This window comes from Coptis chinensis, chromosome 3 (genome assembly GCF_015680905.1).
Source record: "Coptis chinensis isolate HL-2020 chromosome 3, ASM1568090v1, whole genome shotgun sequence".
Lineage (NCBI taxonomy): Eukaryota > Viridiplantae > Streptophyta > Magnoliopsida > Ranunculales > Ranunculaceae > Coptis > Coptis chinensis.
Window position 1 is genome coordinate 121,922,467 of NC_141458.1, and position 20,039 is coordinate 121,942,505.

Consider the following 20,039-nt stretch of genomic DNA (forward strand, 5'->3'; position numbering starts at 1 on the left):
ATCTGGTTGCATCTCAATGGGTTGAAGTGAAGAGCTTTTGCGGGCGATCATTGTTTTTGGGTGAAAATTCTCCAATATGTCTATCCTCATCAGAATTCCCAGGTTGCAAGCCGAACTCCATATACTTCACAGACGATTATTATGAAGCATATGCTTTTCTAGAACATGAACTCCATCCAAATGAGCCTTATGACGTAGGAATCTTCACCTTGGAAGATGGCAGCGTAATAGCCTCTGGCGACATATACTGCGAGTACCTATTAAACAAGCATTCTCTTTCCACCCTTCCTTCCAACTCCTCTCCAACCTCTTAGCACATCCAAAATCTCCTATCTTCGCATCGAAACACAAACCCCTATTCCTCTTCCTCTTTTTATTATTCAAACAAGGTACTAGAGGTTTTATATCAAGACAAGATGAACATACCCATTCTCATGAATATAATTTAGTCCACGTAGAATCGACTTCGTGTAACGCCTAATCTCCAATTCAGACAACGCCGCATTGTTCGAATTCTTGACAACTTCTGCTAAGGTTCCTCCAGAAGCATATTCTAATAAAAGATTATAAACCATATCACCATTCTTCTCATCCGTAAATTCTTCGCCGTAGCAACGTAGAATGTACGGGCGTTGTTCAAGTTCTCTAAGTATCTCTCTTTCTTTCTGTAATGTACACGAGTCAGATATCTCTACAGACTTCACAGCCATTACAGAAGGAAAGAAACTAGTATTAGTATTAGTAGTACTAGTTCTTGTTTTTTTTTCTTGTTCTTGATTTTGCCAAAGAAACAGTACTGTAACTACCTTTACCAATGGTTTTAATTCTTACCCAAGTTTTCCCACCTTCCATTGTTCAAGTAAAGATTGAAAGAATGGATATTTTGATGAATTTGAGGATATGGGATTTTGAAGAAGAGAATATTGAGGTTTTCTTTGTGTCAAGAATGCAATTTTGGTTTTCTTTTGCTTTGGCGTGAAACTTCCAATTATAGATTTTTTTTTTTTTTTTTTTTTTTGGTTTCGAAAACTAACGGTAAATTTAATATTGCCTGCATGTTTATTTTTTTTACATTATTATTAATAGGTTTTCCCGGGCTGCTGGTATTCTGGGTCCAAGTTGGCAACTGGTTTTCTTGGCAAGTGGGTTTTAATATTTTAGGTCAAGGCTGGAACCTTGTTGTTTCCAAACAAATTTGTGAATATACCAGGCTTGAGTGCTTGACACACGGTAAAGCTGATTTGCAATTCGAGGTACCTTGAGTATGGCACAGTGTATTACTTTGTTGACGTGGTCGCTAGACTGATTTTGTATGTAGAGTCTTAGAGAAGTCCTAATTTTAGTTTTAGGAAACTAGTAATTGCGCTTGCGTGTGTGCCTTTGTATGCCATTAATTGCATACTTTGTGCGAGGAGGGAATCCTACTGTTTGATATCTGTTATGCTTGTCAATCAGTCCTATAATACAAATAAACATCAAGATATGCGGCCACCCCTAGTGAGAAGAAGTGTGTGTTCGAGTCTACTAGCGTCGTTGTGCTGTTGTTGTGTGTGGATGTGTGGACCTGCAGAATCTGAATTGCTGTAGGATGTTGTGGAGCCATAACTCATGGTACACCTAAAAATTTCAAAGATGATATTTCCAGGGCTATTACATTAAGATCAAAGAATTTACTAGTGTCATAGTGTGAATGTGTGATACAGTTTTATCCTCTACTTGTCTTTCTGGTGAAATGCTAAGAAGCAGTCCTTTGAAGAGTTTCCTCGGACTAAAATGACCCGTCGTGCGGTTTTGATCAACTCTTAGTAGAGATATTTGTTTGGGTCAAGAGACTTTGCCAATGGGGAGTATGGCTGGCCTCTTAGCAAGAAGAAGGGAGGAGGGAGAGATTGACAGGAGATCAAGATGGATCAAAGACAGCTATGAAGGGGAAAAAGACGAATAATTAAGGAGGAAACAGATATGAACTGTGGCATGTGGCTTCAGCTTAACTAAATTCTTAATGCATCCCTCCATTAGCTATCTTAGTTTTCTTACTTCAAATTCAAAGCAAATCTGGAGACCAAGTACAACTTAACATTCAGTGAATGTCATTCACAAAAGAAAAAAAAAACGCAAATCAGATAAATATACTAGAAAGGCCAGTAGTTTATTCTTTCTCCCTTTTTTTTTAATCCTGAACTTATAAATGTATCTCAAAAATCAGAACTGAATTTACGAACGAGACCACACTCTTCAACTCATCCAACTGGGATAAAAAAAAATACTAGCCACAACTTAACAGGAATTTCACGATAGCTAACTAGCTAAGTATGGCTTTAAGACATTATGACGACTCATATGGAAGTATAAGAACCAACAATAACTAAACACATTCTTCTTGGTAGAGCATGAGCTTAAGATGGTCTGAGACACGAATTTTACCTGATAAATACTATCATTCCAGCATTTGATGTTAAATTTCTTCATCCCACCATTTTAACAACCATGGGGGTAAATTCAAGTAACAACATGACTTTACATTTTCCTTAAACTCAGCAGCATACGTATAGTCCTAAAGTTGCTCAGTCTAATCTTCAACTACAAGAAAGTTTTGCCATCTCAAGAGATACAGAATTACCGGGATCTCTGCCTCTGTACCTCTGCAGCCTCATTTTGCAGCACATCCTTTTGAGAATAAACACTGCAATGAACTCATCAAAAGCGGGATTGCAGCAGGAACCTGAAATGTATCATGATTTCCACAATCTACAACCTCAAAAATATTAGTTCAAGGTGAATGGAAATACAATACAATCAAACTGTTTGATTTACTTGATGGATTATGTTAAAGAATAATTGGATTACCACTCTGGACAAAATGACTATCTACTAATTGCACTGGAGATCCGTAAACAGTTAGTCTGATTGTGGAGTATGTAATTAAAGCTGTCAAGGGATGTTATTGAAAATGAAATTTAGATGTCTCAATTCCAACATTATAAAGAGAATGAAATCTAGTCACTTTGCCACTTTCAGTGACTGCTGAATTTATTTCCGTCTAGAGCAACCCTACATAGTGGTATTCCATAAAATGGTGTGAATGGGTGGGAGTGTTCTGAATATATTTCAGAATCTTATATCATGTAGTGGGCACATCAACATCCTAATCTTATTAAGATGCATAAAGGAAATTCCAAATAGTTGTAACACACTGAACAACTTTGTTTCTACTGTGAACACAGCAGACACTCTTGGGACTTGGCCAATGGATAGTATTCTGAAAGTATTAAGCTCCCCTCAAACACTTCAGTTATCTATGATGATGACTAGTAAATCAAGCAGGGGTACTACAACACTACTCACTATAAACTGAAAAGTTTATTAACTGAATATGGAAAAGTTTTAAAAATATCGATCAGACAACACATCCATAATTTTAAATATAAAGAACAATATGGAAAAACAAGTAGTTAGCAACAAAAAGGTCCTGTAATAAAAATAACAGAGGACCAATTGATTGTATTAATGTTAAAATTACAATGAATTGTTGAATTAGTACAATTGAGCATTGACGTATTTAAAAGAACGTTTACATGCCAAAAAAAAAAAAAAAAATCATATCATCTCCTCAATTTCAACTCTCTTCCACTCATATCATATCATCTCATCTCCTTGGATACTCAACATTCCACAATGTTGATTCCTATTTCCTTTGTTCTTTAAGCACCTCCTTGTTGTTGTCAGAGCCAGGGAATGGATGACTACTGACTAGCACCACCTCAACTTCATCTGTTATCCTTCTCCTCTTTGTGCCATTGTATGCTGCTACTGCAGTGAATACTAATATAGGAATGCCATTTTGGCAAAGGCAAGTAGGAAGCAGAAGATACCTTGGAGGCAGAACAACCTCTGTTGCGGATGCTTCCCTTTTTTCTCTTTTTTTTAACCACCTCCTTGTTGTAGTCACCAGCAACGAGTCACGAATGGATGACTGAGTAACTTATCAACACTCCACCGTAACGCCACGTCTTTCACTAAACACTTCTTCAGAAAATCTTGCGCTTCACTTGAAAGATAGCTTGGTATTGACGGCAGTTCATCACTATAACCAATACGCTGCAAGAGACTATTTACTGGAGTGTCGCAATCAGAATTCCACGGTTTTTGTCCAGTTAGCATCTCTAGAACAACAAGTCCAAAAGCCCATATATCAGAAGGAGGCTCATACTCATTATAACGAATTGATTCTGGCGCCATATAAATTGGAGTTCCCCTTATGCTAATTCTGCCATCCTCGTTCTTATTCTCAACCTTCTTCCCAACCCTCTTCGCGAGACCAAAATCGGCAATCTTTGGCACAACGTTAACCCTAGCAGAATCTGATGGAGTAGGGACAAGCAGGATGTTGTCAGGTTTTATGTCGCAATGCACATAGTTCTTCTGATGAACATACTTAATCCCTTCAAGTATCCCCTTACTATAACGATTAACTTCAAATTCATGTAAGCCAATACGATAATTACCATATTGCTGTCGGATTCGATCACCTAAGGATCCAAACGGCCCATACTCAAGAAACACATTAAAATATGCCTTCCCGTTATCGATAGTAACATCATCGCCAAAAAAGCCAAGTATATATGGACAGGAGCCTTGAAGATGATAGTATATGTCACTCTCTCGCTCAAGAGAACGCGCCTTTGTGAGTACAACTGACTTCACAGCCATTACAGGTGGCATGAAACTTGTTTGGTTTGGATTGGTGGTCGCCATGTAAACGCTGGCAAAACCACCACTCCCCAGTTTCTTTCCCCTCGTCCATTCTAATTCTTCCATCTCTCAAAACTATATGTGTTTTTTTTCCTCACCCTGATCGTGAATCCTATCCCCAAATTTCTATATACGAGCTCAACTGCGGTACTATCTACCTTCTCCTTGCGCTCCAAGTTAACGTTTTTTGTTTTGTGTTGGTGACACTTGGTGTTTCTATAAATAAAAGAATTATGTACGTCTCCGTTTCCTATTTGAACTTGTAATGGCCACTTGAAATTTCGATTTTGGTCAATATTGCGAGAAAAGCCGAAAAGAAAGCACCGAAATAAATATAACACGAAATTTCAACAAGATTATATCCTCATGGCAGCGCTTTCCTCAAAAAGCTCTCTCATTTCTCCCTCTCTTCATACCCTTTTCAAGAAGGAACCAAACCAAGAAGAAACTTGGACTTTCAGTAGCAGTCCCAACTTCAGTTGAAACTAAACAAGTGGGAAAAAACAACTCTTCAGATGACTCACCAGTTGTACTTCCAACTAATGATTCTTCTGAGGAGTTACTTCGTATTCGACATACAGTAAGCACTTTCTTTTATTTGTTCATGTATATACTAAGTTTAAGCTGTCAATGTATATTTGTTACTTATGGGGATGGGGCACTAGTTACTGTTTTATAATGAGTTGGTGTAATGTATATATGGTGACCCAAAGTTTGTTTTTTTAATGATGTGAGTGAGTGCAGTGTGCATATGTGATGGCTATGGCAGTGCAAAAGCTTTTTCCAGAGGCTAAAGTGACTATTGGACCATGGATAGATAATGGGTTTTATTATGATTTTGATATGGAACCTTTGTCGGATAAAGACTTGAAAAAGATTAAGAAAGAGATAGTAATTTTATATTCATTTCTATTTTTTTTTTTTTTATTATATAGAAGAAGTTGATGAGGAAGTATATTTATTAGCTTATTGTTTCAGGGTACAGAGAATTTATTTCTTACATCAATATGTAGGATCGGATTATAAACCGCAATTTACCACTAGTTAGAGAAGAAATTTCTAGAGATGAAGCTGAGAAGAGAATATCTGCTATTAATGAACCTTACAAAATGGAGATTTTGGATCGTATCAACCAAGACCCCATTACCATTTATCATATAGGTCAGCTCTCTCTCTCTCTCTCTCTCTCTCTCAGTTTATTGCTGTGTATGTGATCTAACACAATTTCATGCAATCCCATTTTGTTTGGTGTGTTTGTAACAACATTTTATTTCTTATACTGTTCGCCGGTTAAGTAGTTTTGTATAGTTTCAGTTTCTTATTTAACACAGTAGAATGGAGAGAGGTCAAAAAATAAAATAAAGTAATAATAAAAAAATCACTTAACATGATGGTAGTGAATAAAACCGAGTGAACTTCAACACTGTAGCCACTTTATTTGTTTCTTCACTAAAATTGAACTTTTGGTCGTCTTCCCCTTGGACCCTTGGAAACTAAGAAGAACAATCTATGGAAGTCACGGAACATATTGAATGCCGCCAGATTTAACCTATGAAAAGCTGGAGCACGGTGGGACAGTTTTACATGGATAACAATAGGCGTAAGACCACTGGTAGCCAACAGCGTTCATCTTTTTGGTCACAAGGGCTGCCAAAGGCTTATCGTATTGTAGGATCAAATGTGCTGTCAGAATGATCTTTCATACAGTGATTGGATTATAGGGGGCAACAGTGAAAGCAAAGGAAATTAATTCTTCTTAGAAGTAAAATTTTCATAGAAATCTACCGTTCAATGTTTGGACTTCTAGAGACAGAGAAAGAGAAGATAGACTTCTAGACTTCTGAAACAGAGAAGAGATAGAGAGAGATAAAAGAAGGAATATAGAGAGGCTCTCCAAGAATCATCGCAAAGTTCTGAGAATTCAGAAAGATTTGTGTAGTTCTATGGGAAAGTCAAAATGACACAATTCTATGTTCTGCTCACACTTCGTTTTTCAAGGCAAATTTTTTACCTGATAATTTTTTTTACTGGGATTTGTTGTGTCCCCTGTTTGGGTGAGAACTCACGCAAACACACTAATGATCTTGTTGGAGAGGTTGATATGGAGTGAGAGAGACTGTACCACCAATGGCTGCCTACGTATCCAAATTGTTCTCTGGAATCAAGTCTCAAAAATGCACGTAGTTCTTTGTTTGAAATGATTGTTGGGTATTTATAGGAATCTTATTGCTAAAAATACCCTTTCCTTATTTGACGAGATATTTCCCTCTTTGTATGAAATCTTTCCTAAAGCTTCATATGGAAAAAATCCCTTGACATATCTCCGGACCTGCTATATATAACTTGGGTGTCATATTAGTGGGCAGTGTCATTGCTTCAATAGAGGGCATGCCCGAATGCCACATTAGTAGACAAGCGGGGCTGCCACAGTAGCGGGCTAGCAAGCCCGCCTCATTAGTGGCCGGCTCTTATAGTGGTACCCAATGATTGTCGTTCGTAGGGGTACAAGTACAGTGGTACATACATCCCCCTTATATTGATATTGTGGTCGTACAACTCTAATTCCTAATCCTGTTTGTTACATATAACTTATAGAATTTATGTTCTTTCAAAATTCGTCAGAAGCTTCTGATGTGATTTAGGGATTTTTCATATCAGATTTAGAGAGTTTTCAGTCTAGTTAGAAGTCCAATTTAGAAGTTGCTTTTTATTTAAAGAGTTGTAAGCCTTTCACCAAATTAGTTTGGGGGCCGAATTGATTTGAGTTTGAGTACATTATTAGGTCAAGTTTTTAGCATTCTTGTAATTGTGATTGGATCAGTTTCTCTGTTGTCTTATACTAAATTTGTGTGGGGTTCTTGCTATCGTGTTTTAATAATTGTAAAGTGCTAGGTAATTGATTTTTATTAGATTTGGGTTTTGGACAATTGTTATGTAAGCAGGCGATCAAAGCGTGTTATTCGATCCATTTTGTTACCTTTATATTCTTTCTGCATGTCTCTTATTATCCTATTTGGCGTTTCTAGGAAATGAATGGTGGGATCTTTGTGCTGGTCCCCATGTTGATTCAACGGGGAAAATAAACAAGAAAGCTATTGAACTTGAATCCATTGCTGGGGCCTACTGGAGAGGGGATGAAAACAACCAAATGCTGCAGAGGATATATGGCACAGCTTGGGAGACAGAAGAACAGCTGAGAGCATACCTTCACTTTAAAGAGGAGGCAAAAGCCGTGATCATAGGCGTATTGGTCTTGATCTTGATCTGTTCTCTATACAGGTAGTTGCACTTGTTCTCTTGTTGCAATTGTGGCTTATTACTTGTTTCCCTGTATTAATACAGTATGGTTGGTGTAATGGTAATTTGATTCTTTGGAGTTCTACAGTATGGTTGGTCTACTCAAAATGGCACATCGGCAAGAGCCTTCGGGGTTGATGAGCCTTCGGGCTAGGGTCCTTCAATGTAACTGGTGTGGGTCTGCCTTAAATATTTCACAAAAAAAAAAAAATACTACAGTCCAAGTATTCTCAATAGTTATTTGCAATCTCTACTGAACAACAACATCTCTTTTATCAAGATATCAAGGCATTGGAATATGTCCTTTTGCAGGATGAAGCAGGTGGTGGATTAGTATTTTGGCATCCCAAAGGGCGATTGTTAGACACATTATAGAAGATACATGGAAAAGAATGCATACTCAACATGGTTATGGCCTGCTGTATACTCCACATGTGGCAAAGGCGGATCTGTGGAAGATCAGTGGTCACCTGGACTTTTACAGAGAGAATATGTTTGAGCAAATGAAGATTGAGGATGAGCTCTATCAACTTCGGCCTATGAATTGCCCTTACCATATTCTTATCTACAAACGGAAGCAGCATTCTTACAGAGATTTTCCAATTCGAGTTGCAGAACTGGGAACAGACAAGAGATTAGTGGCAAATTTTGGAACACGCAAGACTGAGGCCAAGGTCAAGGATGGAGAAGCCCTAACATTGCCTTTCCCAGATATGGAGGAATAAGTTCCATCCGCTATCCTTACTGTACCACGACCAGAAAGGATATTGCAACTAGAAAACACATAAGACATACCCGTCGTGTGATTAGAGCGCCCTGAATCAATGATCCAGGAGGAGTTGGATGAGGTGGATGCGACATTATATGCGGATGGTATACCTATTTGAGCAAATGTAGAAGTGGAAGTGGGTGTAGAAGACTGTCCAGAAAGTTGGGCCATCATTCGACAAAGTCGGTCCAAGTCTGAAACAGAAAACTTGGAATCTGGCGAGGAGTTGTGATTTCTTGTGATCCAACATTTGATGTAGGATTTGCAAACTGTGTAGAAGAACCTCGTTTAGGGTTGAACCGTGTTTGGAAATTGTTCCTCAAAGATGAGGATGTAGGTCCCCAACAACCCTCACGAGTGTGGCCATTCGACCACAATGATCACATTTAGGTCGTTGACTCTTGTATGGCTGTTTATCATCACCAAATCTCTTTGAACCTGAAGGTGTCTTTTGAGTAGTGCTGGAGGAAAAAGCAGATCGATCATGAGTCTCTTCTCGGACACGCATAGCTGAACGTCGACTATCCTCCCCTGTATATAGGAATATACTTCTGCCAAAGTTTTTGGCTGCCTCTCTAAAATCTGCACTCTTGCATGCTCAAAGTGAGAGTTAAGTCCAGCAATAAATCTGAATATGTGACTCCGCTCAGTTTGAGAATGTAGAGAGGCTACATCTTCTGCACATACTGGGTTATAGTCGTCATAATGATCTATTTCTTGCCACTTGCTTCGTAAGGCTTATAATAAGCTATTATCGACAAATCCCCCTGCCGAATATCCAGTAACTCCTGCTCCAAATCATAGAGTTTTGCGATTCCCCTCCTGGGAATAAGTTTGTTTCAATGCATCCCAGATCTCCTTTTCAGATTTCAAAAACATGAAACCTTTGTTAATTGAAGGTTGCATAGAGTGGATCAGCCAGGAACTCACCATGAGATTTTCTCGGTGCCACTTCTTGTATGACTTATCTGTTGGAGCTGGCTTAGAAAGAACACCAGTGAGGTAATCATCAAATCCCCTTCCGCCAATATACATCTCGGCAGACGTCTTCCACTCTAGGTAGTTGACCCATCAAGCTTCACCGTAGTGATACATAGTTGTGGGTTATGGTCTGCTTGGGTACCATGTGACAACAAACCCTCGTCTGTTGGTGGATTAGGAGAAGAAAAAGATAAATCCTCAGTGGATGGCATTGCTTAAAGAAATAAAAATCACCCGACTTTGAATAAGACTTCTTTAGATCTTTGACAAGACTTCCATTAGATCTAGACAGATTTATGTGGTGGTTATAGGGCTTGATGACCCACCCTAAACCTTTTTGATTGACGAGCAACCCTGCTCCGATACCATGTTGTAATTCTTAACTTGTCACCACTATTTAATAATAGAATAATAAAAAGATTATGGACAAATGAGGAAGAAGATGGAGAAAGATGGAGAGAACTTGAGTGTTCATTCTCCCATCACCTTGTATTTATAATACTGTTTACAACTCATGACATAATACTAATAAGGAAAGCAGACAAGATATGATATGATACCATATCATATCATAAGAGATATCATATGATATGCTATGCTGGAACAATATATTTTCCATCATTAGAGTGCCACTATACAAGATGCAAGGGGTTGTGATTAAGTCTAGGCTCCTCAGTATTTATCTGGTCTCACTAAGGAGACTGAAGAGCCAAATTGAGTAAATATATTCTCTATAATGTCAAAAATATCAGTGAGTAACATCCTGCAGAGGCGTAGAACCCTAGACTGAAGCTTCAGTAATTCCCCCATCCTTTCTTGTGCATCGTCTATATTATTCTCTAACGCATGTATTAGTTTTGCTTCTGGTATATGATAATGCTAGTCGCTACCGATAAGAAGCAGAGGCTTATGCTACTGCTACGTAATTAAACATATTTGCACCTTTTACTCATTGCAGGACGATGCACACATATTCTGCTTAGAGGATCAGATCAAAGATGAAATTAGAGGTGTGTTGGATCTAACAGAAGAAATCTTGCTACAATTTGGTTTCAACAAGTATGAAGTCAACCTTTCCACAAGACCAGAGAAATCTGTTGGAGGTAATGATATATGGGAAAAAGCGACAAGGGCCCTTAGAGATGCCTTGGAAGACAAAGGTTGGGACTACCAAATTGATGAAGGTGGGGGTGCTTTCTATGGTCCCAAGATTGATCTTAAGATAGAGGATGCCCTTGGAAGAAAGTGGCAATGCTCAACTGTGCAGGTATGCTATTCTAGTCAAGCGTGGCGCAGAAATCTCTATTGCTAGTGAGCAAGTAATGTGATGAATTTTCATTAATAAATCACAGTGGACTGAGAAGTCCTACTACAAGAACAATCTAAAAGCAAAGCCTCCCACAAGTCCCGAGATTGCTTTCTTTGCCTGGTGAGGGTCCTCAGAGCATATCCTAGCCAAATATTACCACAGGGGGAGAAGAGTGATTGTGGTAACTTTCTCACTTGTTTGGGAGGGCAAGTGAGTCTTTCAATCATGTCCTTCCTTCCTGTGTTTGGTCTTCCTCCCATTCAGAATCTAAAGTTTGGGTGTGCCAAGAGTCGGGTATTGGATTTGATCAAGGATTGTGGTCTTCGTCTTTTGTTATGTTGATTGCAAGAGGATCATGTATGGATTATTGGCCTAACAAATGTCAATTCATGATGTGACTAGGTTGATTTTAATTTGCCACAACGCTTCGACATTACGTACATTGACTCGAACTCAGAGAAGAAGCGGCCTATTATGATTCATAGAGCGATACTTGGATCCTTGGAGCGCTTTTTTGGAGTCCTCATAGAGCACTATGCCGGTGACTTTCCCTTGTGGCTTTCTCCAATCCAAACCCGTGTTTTACCGGTCACAGACACCCAGGTTTGTTGGATTTCACTCTGATTTGCGATTTTATGAGTTCACGCTGAAGTTCCTTTGTTTATCTTGACACTCAATTCTCTTTATGCATTTTCAGCTTGAATACTGCAACCAAGTCACAAGAACATTAAAAGATAATGGTATTCGAGCAGAAGTTTCTCATGTAGAGCGCTTACCAAAGCTCATAAGAAATGCTGAGAAGCTGAAGATTCCATTGATGGCAGTCGTTGGGCCCAAAGAAGTGGATACCCATTCTGTTACAGTTAGATCAAGATTCGGTGGCGAACTTGGAACCATGAGCATAGACGACTTTGTTAGCAGAATCAAGTTTGCCATTGAAAACAGAATATCACTTTAGAACAGTTGAGGTTGAAAAGTGATCAAGGTATACATCCTGTTATTCATTTCTGTATGCACATGATAAATGAAAAGTAATTTATAGCCTTAGAAGCCTTGTACTGCCATGAGCCTACAGTCCTACACAACGCATGGAGGAAATTTCTAAAATTATATATAAAATACAGGCTCACATTCAAATCTAGCCATGTCTTTCACAACCAAGGATGCCCATGCTTCTACTCAATTGCCACATTTAGTATCCACTAACAAAATTAAGGAAACTTGCACTAACTAGTAAACGTGAAACGTTCCAGTTTGCCATTCGCATATTGTTCGTTCACCTCTATGAAAGACTTGTAAACCATTGGAAGACCATCATCAGCTTGAAGTTATCTAACATAGTCACTGTCAATCTTCTTAAATGCTTCCTGCAACTGACCAACCAAGCAATGCAATTCTGGGGTGCTTTCCATTTTTTATGCTGCCATCGTACAAACTGAGATTTCCAGAAAATGGATTGAACAAGGGTGGAAGTGGAGCTATTCTTCTACGCATATTAACCACATGGCTCGCGGAATGGATGCTTTAACAGATTCCGATCTCATTTGGTGTTCCACATGTCCGTTGTTGGATGAATTAGCTCTGAGTGCATCTATATTGGAACAAAGACAAACCTTTTGCTAACAAGCTTCCAGGTTAGGCTTGATGGAACATCCTTAGGAGGTTAATGGCAGGCTAGTTGTTAAGGAAAAAGCCCAAAGATCATAATGCCTTAGGCCCCAATCCATAAAAGTTACCAACTCTTGGAAGCATTGCTGTGGATTTGTTCCAAGTCCTGGTAGAGATTTAATGTGCTCATGCTTACCGAATTACCAAAACCATTGTCACCAAGTACGGTACGGGTTTAAAACGGTGTATTTGAAAAAAACTTAGTTCGTATTTTAAATGGAATGTCTCGGGAAAAAAACGGAAAAAAAAAAGCGTAAAAAAACGTGGGGCATAAAAAATGGGTTTAAAACGGTAAAACGGGTTTAAAAGCATAATAATTATAATATGTAAAATAAGCGGTAAAAACCGATGATAAATAATATAATATATAAGGAGTTTGATTTTTTATAAGAGTGGAAAAAAGAATAGACACATAAAATAAAAATAATAATAATACAAATGAAAGAAAATTCAAATACATGAAAGTATCAAATTATCATTACTCATCCAAATACTATAAGTTTTAGATTCAGTGCCAAAACACGACTCAAAATAAGATACTACTAATTACCAACCATAATGACATAATTAAGTACCACAAATAAGTTAATAACTTTAAAATTTTCAATTAATTATTAATAGTCCAAAACAAAATAGAACTGTCTCAATAAGTCAATCTAACGCCCACTCTTCAAAAAAAGGTAAACTCCAAAACCTTTTTTTTCTTTTCTAACGTTTTCTTTTAGGAAAAAAAAAAAAGTTTTTTTACACCGAGATTTTCAAAATCTCGGGTTTTAAACGTTTTTAAGTTTAAAAGCGGGTTTCAACGTTTAAAACGCGTTTTTTTGAAAAACTCGGGTTTTAAACTGGAACCAGACGCCTAGCTAATATCTCGGGTTTTAAACGCGTTTTTTTCAAAAAAACGCCGTATTTGGTGACAATGCCCAGAACCATGACATTGCTGGCTGTATCCCAAACACTTGTTATTTTTTACCATCGGAAATTACTATATATTTAGAAATCCTTAGATATATATTATAGCTATACCCTCTTGGCTCTATTTTTCAAGGCTTTACAGAGTCTCCAACTTTTTCTAAACTCTAATACTAATTACGGAAAAAAAAAAAAAAAACAAAAAACAAAATCCAAATCTATTTTTTGGAGCACTTTAGAGGCTCCAATTTTTTCTAAACTCTATTACTAATTATAAAAAAGTATAATATAAATAAATAAACAATCTCATCTAAAGTTTCACAGATTGTCCAACTTTTTCTAAAACATATAGCTAATTACGGGAAAAAGAAACTAAATTGCAAAAAATAATATTTTCAACCAAAAACGATTTTCATAAAATCCTGCATACAAATAATAGTTTCCACACTAATCTCGCATTTAAGTTTAACATAACAAAGTTTCTTTCTAGAAAATGATAATGAAACAATGAAAGAACAAAAGGAAAAAAATGAATTGAGTTGCTTGAACATTTACTTTATGCATTTGTTAACCACACATGTAAGCGGAAAAAAGGAAAAAAATAAACTAATCATAAAATAAGTAATAATGTACACCAAAACAAATAAAATTGTATTGTATGCAATATATATATGGGCATAACAAATAAAATTGAATCAATTTGAGGTGTAAAATTTAGTCATAGTTAAGGATTTCAAAAACCACATGCCACAATAATTACGATATATTCTATTTTTCAAGGCTTTACAGAGTCTCCAACTTTTTCTAAACTCTAATACTAATTACGGAAAAAAAAAAAAAAAAAAAAAACAAAATCTATTTTTTGGAGCACTTTAGAGACTCCATTTTTTTTTAAACTCTATTACTAATTATAAAAAAGTATAATATAAATAAATAAACAATCTCATCTAAAGTTTCACAAAATGTCCAACTTTTTCTAAAACATATAGCTAATTACGGGAAAAAAAAACTAAATTGCAAAAAATAATATTTTCAACCAAAAACGATTTTCATAAAATCCTTACGCCACAAATAATAGTTTCCACACTAATCTCAGACGAAGTTTAACATAACAAAGTTTCTTTCTAGAAAATGATAATGAAACAATGAAAGAACAAAAGAAAAAATGAATTGAGTTGCTTGAACATTTAGGGTCTGTTTGTTCTGGAGGAAATGCTAGGGAAAGGAAAGGAAAAGAGGTGTGGTCCACCTTTTCCATAGTTTTTTTGTTGTTTGTTTGCCCATGGAAAGGAAAGGCTGCTTTCCGTGCGGATTCAATCTGAACCACGTTAACTTTCTCTTGAAATAATCTCAGCCACCAACGTAGCCGTTTGAAATCCTCTAGATCAGCTTTTGTTTCTCACCGCGTTGACCAAATACTTTTCCTTATCTGATTTGGTACTTGTATTATATCAGTCTAAGTATCACCGCCAAAACGGTAACACCTCTATTGATATATATCATTTTACTAGCTTTCGAACCCGTCCTACGAACGGGTGTCGTTATATTAAATTATTCTAAAAAATATTAGCAACTATTTATAGCTATGAGATATGAAAATTATATTAATCACTTGTTTAAATTTTTTGCACCACTCTCTATCAAACGAAAGCACTAAATCTTAGTAAAACCCGTCGATTTATTTTGGTTGTTATGTTTAATAATAAAAGTTTGATTGAAATTTTGTGAGAATGCTCAATGTGGCGAAGATGATATTGAAGCTACTTAAATAGCAAGATATTCTCAATCATAATAAAACAATTATAATAAGCACTACTTAAAATGCAAAACTATACTTGTCGAGATATTATATTCTCCCTATATATAATACAACTATATTTCGAGGTTATTTCAATGCATTTGCATCAAATTTCTAATTTTATGTTAATTATTCTTTGAGGCTAGTTCAATGTATGTAGTTGGATCTAGTTTCCGATTTTCCATTAATTATTCTTTGAGGTTAATTCAATGTAGTTGTATCAAGTTTTTGATTTCCCGTTAATTATTATTTGAAGTTAGTTTAGTGCAGTTGCACCAAATTTCTGATTTTCCGTTAGTTATTCATTAAAATTAATTGGTCGGTTCCATCTAGTTTTCAATGTTTCGTTAATGACTCTTTGAGATTAGTTAATTGCATTTGCATTAAGGTTCTAATTTTTCATTAATTACTCTTTGATGTTAGTTTAATACATCGCATCCGATTCGATTTCCGTTAATTACTTTTTGAAGTTAGTTAAGCATCTAGTTTCCAATCAATTTCCGGTTATTTATGCTTTGAGGGTAGTTCGATGTAGTTACATCCGATTTTTGATTTCTAGTTAACTATTCTTTAAGGTTATTTTAATGCATTTGCATCCAGTTTCTGATTTTCCGTTAAATATTCATCAAGGATATTGCATCCAATTTCTGATTTCCCGACCTGTTAGTTAATATATGATTTTAATTTAATGCAGTTACATCGAGTTTTCTATTTTCCGTTAATTATTCTTTGAGGTTAGTTCAATACAGTTGCATCCAATTTCTGATTTTCCATTAATTATTTTTCGAGGTTAGTTTAATGAATTTGCAGTAAGTTTTCGATTTCCCGTTAATTATTTTTTGAGGTTTGTTTAATGCAGTTGCATCAAATTTATGATTTCCCGTTAATTATTCATTGAGGTTAGTTCAGTGCATTTGCATCCATTTTTGTATGTTTCTATATTCGTTAATTAGTCTTTAGATTAGTTAATTATATTTGCATACAATTTTCGATTTTTTATTAATAACTCTTTAAGGTTAGTTCAATACATCTGCATCTAGTTTATGATTTATGATTATTTATGCTTTGAGATTTTAATTAGTTCGATGTAATTTCATCCGGTTTCTGATTTCCCGTTAACTATTATTTGAGGTTATTTTAATGTATTTGCATGTAGTTTCTGATTTTCCGTCAATTATTCTATGAGGTTAGTTCAATGCAGTTGCATTTGGTTTTTGATTTCTTGTTAATTATATTTTGAGGTTAGTTCAATGCATTTGCATCCAGTTTCTGATTCATCGTTAATTATTATTTGAGGTTTGTTTGATGCATTTTTGCATACCGTTTCCGATTTAATGTTAAATATTTTTCAAGTATTTGCATCCAATTTCTAATTTCCCATTAGTTATTCTCTGACGTTAGTTTAATACAGTTGCATCCAGTTTCCGATTTCTAATTAATTACTTTTTGACTTTAGTTTATTGCATTTGCATAAAGTTTTTAATTTCTTGTTAATTACTCTTTCAGCCCAGTTCAATGTATTTGAATCCAGTTTTCGATTTCCTTTTAATTATCTAATGTGGTGTGTAATACCAACTTTATACTTATCCATATGTAGTGTCCTTGCAAACATGACATAAAAATAAATTATGCTTGATTTACTATATTGGATCATCAAACATTATCCAGTTTCTGATTTTCCGTTAATTATTATTTAAATTATATACCTGACTCACTATGTGGGATCTTCAAAGATTATCTACGAATGAGTCCTGTCATATTAATTATTCTGAAAAATATATTCAACTATATATGCATAACTATTATATACAGATATTATATTGCTCACTCATCCAAATTTCTTATAACATGAAAACCTCACGTACTCTCTATTAAAAAAATAACTCGCCATTGATAAAACCCTTCAACTTCATTTGTTGTTTAATAATAGAAGTTTGATTGAAGTTTTATGAAATTGTTTAATAAGATAAAGTTCATATTGAAGCTACTTGAATAGCAATTAAGGTGTTCCCAATTATACAAAAAAAGATTAGATAAACTCCGTTTTAAATGCAAAACTATACTTATCGAGACATTCCCACAACTTATAACACAACTATATTTTGAGGTTAGTTCAATGCATTTGCATCTAATTTCTGATTTTCTGTTATTTATTTTTTGAGGTTAATTCAATGTAGTTGCATCTAGTTTCCAATTTCTTGTTAATTATTCTTTGCTGTAATTTAATGCATTTGCATCCAATTTCTAATTTACTGCTAATTATTCTTCGAGCTCAGTTAAATGCATTTGCATCTAGTTTCCGATTTTCCGTTAATCATTTTTTTAGATTAGTTTAATACATTTGCATCCGGCCAGTTTCCGATTTCTCGTTTATTATTCGATGAGGTTGTATTTGCATATAGTTTATGATTTCCCATTAATTATTGTTTGAGGTTAGTTCAATGAATTTGCATCCAATTCCTGATTTTCCGTTAATTATTTCTTGAGGTTAGTTCAATGCATTTGCATCAAATTTATTTTTTGAAATTAGTTTAGTGTAGTTGCATCCAATTTCCGATTTCCCGTTAATTATTTGTAAAGATTAATTAGTTTCACGCATTTGCATTATGTTTCCAATTTATAGTTATTTTTTTAGGTTAGTTCAATACAGTTGCATCCAATTTTCGATTTCTCGGTAATTTAATCTTTGAGGGTTAGTTCAATGCATTTGCATCCAGTTTCCGATTTCCCGATAATTATTTGTTGGTGTTAGTTTGATGTATGTGCATTCAATTTTTGATTTCTCGTTATTTATTCTTTGAGGTTAGTTTAATACAGTTATATCAATATTCTAATTGTCCATTAATTAATTTTTAAGATTAGTTTAATGCTTGCATGTGCATCCAATTTCCGATTTCCTGTTAAATATTATTTGAGGTTAGTTCGATGTATTTGTATCTAGTTTTCTATTTCTCATTAATTATTCTTTGACGTTAGTTTCATGCAGTATTATATATATTTGAAAATATTTGTTATTATTGGGGGTTTTTTTTCAAGCTGCTATTATATATTTTGTGATGTTCTTTTTTGAATAATTTAATTTTCCATATGTAATTTGTTTTGGTTTGGTTTGGTATATAATTTATTTAAGCCCAATGTCTACTTTAACTAAATCAATAGTTATATAATTTATTTAAGCCAACATCCGTTTTAACTGAATCTTGTTATTCCGCTAAAATTGGAAATTATAAAATTCATAAATTTAATTAGAATATGTCGTAATTATTGTGGCATGTGGTTTTTGAAATCCTTAACTATGACTAAATTTTACACCTCAAATTGATTCAACTTTATTTGTTAAACCCATATATATAGTGCATACAATACAATTTTATTTGTTTTTGGTGTACACTATTACTTATTTTATGATTAGTTTATTTTTTTTTTTTTTTTCCCAGTCACATGTGTGGTTAACAAATGCATAAAGTAAATGTTCAAGCAACTCAATTCATTTTTTTCATTTGTTCTTTCGTAGTTTTATTATCATTTTCTAGAAAGAAACTTTGTTATGTTAAACTTCACCTGAGATTAGTGTGAAAACTATTCTTTGTGGCGTAAGGGTTTTAGGAAAATCGTTTTTGGTTGAAAATATTGTTTTTTGCAATTTAGTTATTTTTTTTTAGGTTAGTTCAATACAGTTGCATCCAATTTCCGATTTCCCGGTAATTTAATCTCTGAGGGTTAGTTAAATGCATTTGGATCCAGTTTCCGATTTCCCGACAATTATTTGTTAGTGTTAGTTTGATGTATTTGCATCTAAGTTTTGATTTTCCGTTAATTATTTTTTGAGGTTAGTTTAATGCAGTTGTATCAATATTCTGATTGTCCATTAATTAATTTTTAAGATTAGTTTATTAGTTTAATGTTTGCATGTGCATCCAATTTCGATTTTCTATTAAATATTATTTGAGATTAGTTCAATGCATTTTGCATCTAGTTTTATGTTTCCGGTAATTGTTCTTTGACGTTGGTTTCATGCAGTATTATATATTTTTGAAAATATTTGTTATTATTGGGGTTTTTTTTTTTCCAATTGCTATTATATATTTTGTAATGTTATTTTTTATATAATATAATTTTCCATATGTAATTTGTTTTGGTTTGGTTTGGTTTGGTATATAATTTATTTAAGCCCAACGTCTATTTTAACTAAATCAATAGTTATATAATTTATTTAAGCCAACGTCCGTTTTAACTGAATCTTGTTTATCCGCTAAAATTGGAAATTATAAAATTCATAAATTTAATTAGAATATATCGTAATTATTGTGGCATGTGGTTTTTGAAATCCTTAACTATGACTAAATTTTACACCTCAAATTGATTCAACTTTATTTGTTATGCCCATATATATATTGCATACAATACAATTTTATTTGTTTTTGGTGTACACTATTACTTATTTTATGATTAGTTTTTTTTTTTTTTTTTTTTTTTTTTTTTTTTTTTCCTTTTTTTCCAGTTACATGTGTGGTTAACAAATGCATAAAGTAAGGGCATGTTTGTTAAATTTT

At 34.7% G+C, this 20,039-nt stretch overlaps 2 pseudogenes across 1 annotated transcript; one reads left to right on the forward strand and one right to left on the reverse strand.

The window, feature by feature from the left end:
• Positions 1–3,945: 3,945 nt before the first annotated feature.
• On the reverse strand, positions 3,946–4,818 carry LOC147513907 (mitogen-activated protein kinase kinase kinase 20 pseudogene; annotated as a pseudogene).
• Positions 4,819–5,202: 384 nt separating this feature from the next.
• On the forward strand, positions 5,203–12,155 carry LOC147513908 (threonine--tRNA ligase, chloroplastic/mitochondrial 2-like; annotated as a pseudogene). Its single transcript, XR_015215744.1, has 7 exons — positions 5,203–5,332; positions 5,497–5,643; positions 5,766–5,913; positions 7,779–8,031; positions 10,758–11,066; positions 11,511–11,711; positions 11,806–12,155. The product of XR_015215744.1 is annotated as a threonine--tRNA ligase, chloroplastic/mitochondrial 2-like (transcript).
• Positions 12,156–20,039: the final 7,884 nt, after the last annotated feature.